Below are 4,663 nucleotides of genomic sequence, written 5' to 3'. Positions count from 1 at the left end.
TTATTATCATGAATAACTTGTTTTATGGTTGTTCAAAGACACAGCTGGGGCTAAAATTAGATTCCTGTCTATTTCCATGATTTCAACTCTTGCCTCTAAAGTAATAATTTCCATATCTAAGAATCCAGCTTCAAATTCTCTTTCAAATTTTAGATTCTCTTTTTAAAGTGATTCCTAATATTTCTACACAGAATTTTACACTAGTATTATAAATACAATGCATTAAAATATAGTTATTTTGATAAACATTAAATGCCAGTGTGCCACACATTTATTAATTCTTTATCCTGATTTCCTATTCTTGTGGTCATAAAGAAGCAAAATTTGTTTCATTTCACTCCTGCAGTTGTCCTCTGAACACTATGGGGGGGTAGGGGTACTGATTCCTACCACACAGTCAAAAATTCATGTATAACTTTTGACTCCCCCAGAACTTAACTGCTAATAGTCTACTGTTGACTGAAAACCTTACTGATAACAGAAAAATTCAATTAACATATTTTATAAGTTATGTATATTATTTACTGTACTCTTAAAATAAAGTGGGCTAGAGAAAAAATGTTATTAAAATCACAAGGAAGAGACAACACATTTACAGTACTGTACATATTTATTGAAAGAAATCCACGTATAAGTGGACCCATACAGTTTAAACTCGCGTTGCTCAAAAGCCATCTGTTTTTCCAAAATTTGTAGTGACTCCTTCTGGAGTGTTGATTGCAGGCCTCCCTTTTACATCCACCACCTAGAGCATTGTTGATGATTAAAACATACAGTTGCTGCCTCTTGTCCTTTCCTGAGACCATTTTTTTTCTATGTACTTTATCTATAAATTTCTCAAAAAATTATAAGCTGTACTGTCTCCTCATTGCATACAGGAGTAACTTTAATCCCCTCAATCTGGTATATAAGACTCTTCAAAACTGGTTTAATGATTTCTACTTCTTAATGAGTATTTAGAAGATAGCTGGAAAATCTAGACAACATATAAAGTACATATGTTTGAGGATATCAGAGAGCTAGCAATGTATCAAAGAATTCCAGTTAAAATTTGGGAGAAGAAAGAAAGGCAAGGAAATGAACTTGGAATTAGTCCAGGTAATGTGGTCTGATTTTGGCAAAAGGTTATTATCTTTCAGAGTCAGAAAAGTACTTTTGAGAGACGCATGAGTATATAGACACAGAGTAGGAATTTGGTCCTACAAACACACCTGTGCTTTGAATTGGGATCCCAAAGAGCTTCACCACGAAGTAAGTCTCAGTGACAGGTAAGTAAGCCCTCACAGAGTCTGAAGCCTGTCATTAAATGATTTCTGTGATTAAAATTCCACTAAGGTAATCTCAGGTTATTATTGTCCCCAGGAGCCTGGCAATTGTGAATGTTAAGTCTTCTCTGGAGGAAGAAACATCATCCTAGTCCTTATATTATTTCAACAAATAATTTTTCAAACACAGTGTCTGAGATAAAACAAAAAAAATGACAAAGCAGATAAGTAGACAAAACAACCTGAATGATAAGCAGAAGCAGTAAAGTAAAAGGTCTTTCTGATATTGGATATATTGGATGCAGACTCTAAAATACCATACTATATTCCAAGAGATAAATAAATTAAAACCAAAAATTTTGGTAAATAACTAAAAACTATAAAAATGGATGTGTAAAATAAGAATCAATGAAAAAAAATCTAATTAATATTTAGAAGTCAAGTTTAACAACCAGTAGACACAGATGATATAAGAATAAGTGAATTATCCAAATGAAGCTAAAAGTTAAAAAAATAAAAAATATGAAAATTGATATGACATATAGATAATATTGTATAAAATTCATATATTTGTGTGTGTGTGTGTAATTGGAGTCTCAAAAGGAGGGGAGAAAAGGAATGCGGCAGGAGTCATATTTTCAGAAATAATGTTTGGAACTTTCTAATACTCTTGAAACCATTACTCCTTATAAAGGAAAGCTTTACAGCCCATAGTCAAATACAAAATCTCAATGGAAATTAGAAGACATTTTGTACTAAAGGATGATAAAAATACTACAAATCAAAACTTGTATGATGCTGGAAAAGTTATGCTTAGCAGGTTCTTTATAGAATTAAATGTATATATTAAGAAGAAAAAAGGGCTGAAAAATCTATTAGCTAAGTAATCTTAAGAAATTAGAGAAAAAATAATAAACTATAAAGAAAGTCAAATGGAATACATAATAAATAAAAGGATAAAAATTAATAGAATAGTAAAACAACAGAGAGGATTAGCAACATTCAATCATTAAAATGCAATAAAACTGTTAGTAAACTAGGAATAAAAGGAAATTTCCATGGTCTGTTAAAGGGTGTTTCTAAAGACTTTCAACAAATAACATGGTGATGAGGAAGTATTAGAAGATTTTCGTTTTAGATCTGATCAAGTGGCCACCATCTCCCCTCCTAGTAAAGTGTTTTGGAAGTCTGCACAATATATTAAGATGAGATATAGAAATAAAATGTAGAGATTTGGAAGGAAACTATGAAATTTGATGATTTTCAGTTAATATGATTGTGTACATAGAGAACCCCAAAGAATCTAAATTAGAATAACAAGTGAGTTTAGCAAGTATATTTCCACATAGCAACAATAAGAATTGGAAAATGAAATAAAAATGATATGTATTAGTAGCATAAATAATGTTAAATATATTAGAATAAATTCAATGAAACATATATAAGACCTTTATATAGAAAATTGTAAAAAAATAATATTGAGAGAAAGTAAAGAAGGCCTAAAAAAAAAGAGATGAAAATTCATGATCATGGATTGGAAAAGTCAGTATTTAAAGGCCTAAATAATCCCAATCACAATCCTAGCAGTTCTCTTTTGGGGGTAGAGGTCGATTATAAAATTTATGTAAAAATAAAGGTCTAAGAAATAAAAAAGACACTTCAAGAATAGGTAGAAAGGACTTGCTCTATCATCTATTAAGACTTATAATAATATTACTATATTAAGACACTGATATGTCACAAGAATCAGAAAATAGATTAAACAAAATAAAAGTAGATTAAAAGAAAAGTTCTGAGAAAAAAACTATTTTTGTGGACATTTGGTTACAAATGTGGCACTGCAGAACAATGGGGAAAAATTGATCTTTTTTAATAAATTAGGTTAGGACAGTGGCATTTTCACATGAAAACAGTGAAATATGATACCAAGCATACAGTTTTTAGATCTATATCTTCTTTTATATAGGATAATATGCTCATGACTTTGAGATAGGGAAAGCCAGCATTCTGCACATGCAGGTCATTTGTCTGCTGTACTTGATTCCTCACTGGATTAACCTGTTTTCTCCTGTCCTGACCATAGCTTGTCCACCTGGCAAACTTTTATGATAACACCTACCCGGTAAAGCCACAGGCTGGGCATAGGCTTTTAGGGTATGATCATGAATAGATGAGAATAGTTGATTATAGTTTTTCTCTCAATTTTTTGGAATAACAGCTATAATTTGCTCCTAATTGTGCTATATTAATTAACTTCTGGAAAGGAAATTTCATCAGGTTCTCTTTAAAAGTTATTTTCCTGCTCATATTTCATATACGGTGCCTCAGAATTTCTACAGTGTAAATTGGCATAATGTTTTAGTTCTTTTGGTAAGATTTATAGCAGTAATCTGTAGTCTTAATTACATTTTAGTATCAAAATCTGTATTTTACCTCTAAATGTAGCAGAAAGGTTTACCAAATTTACAAATATATCTGGTTATTAAAAATATATATGAGATTCAGATGGAATTTTTAATTTTAATTGCTTTTTCTTTAAAATATAACATTATGATTCCAGACATCTAAAAGTATATAAACCAGAAAGATCAACAAAAAAAGATAAAAGGTAAAGAAAAATAACTGAATAACTGGTCTTAAAATAATGTAGGCATGTTTAATATTAAGTACCTGAGCTAATGCATCACACAAATTTGAAAAATGGAAAATAATAACATGGTTCAAAATCTTAAAGAATAAAAACATTAAAAAATAAAGTTTTTGTCACTCATAATCATCTCATTTCTTTTTCCCTTTCCATATTGAAATCTCCAATAAATCCTATTGATTCTGTATTTATCTTATATTCAATAATCACCTTCAAAGGAAATTACCAGTATGATCTTTGCAATACTCTGTGAACTCTTACCTCTATCACTCAGTTCTTAAATTCCAAAAATGAAGTTACCCAGTTATTATTATTTTATAACTGCATTCATTATTATTCAATAAATAAATCTTTATTTACTATTCCAAAATATTAGCACTTTAGTAATATTTAAATATTCAATCTTAATTGATTCAAAAGCTTGTAGCCATCCGCATCAACTCCGACCCACTTCTAATGTTCCTTTATGCCAACTATGGGTAGATTTTTAACACATTTTAATTCCTGTCCCTAAAGTTTCTAATTAGCAAAGTATTGCATGGTATTTAAATGTAGCTGATTTGCATCTAAAAGAAATCCCCAATAATGTTTCCACAGTGTATTAAATCAATCCAATTTTTGATAGATGATTTTATCCTTGATTTTACTGAAACCAGCCATTTTTCCATATTAATTTGGTCTCAGAGAGAACAACATAATTGTCATTCATCTCTCTGTAGAAGTTACTAATTTCTTAAATGATTCAAATCTG

The sequence above is a fragment of the Pteropus medius genome, unplaced genomic scaffold (assembly GCF_902729225.1).
Source record: "Pteropus medius unplaced genomic scaffold, Ma_sr-lr_union100, whole genome shotgun sequence".
NCBI classification, from domain to species: Eukaryota; Metazoa; Chordata; class Mammalia; order Chiroptera; family Pteropodidae; genus Pteropus; species Pteropus medius.
The sequence above is the reverse complement of the archived record's forward strand: the minus strand, read 5'-3'. Positions refer to the sequence as shown.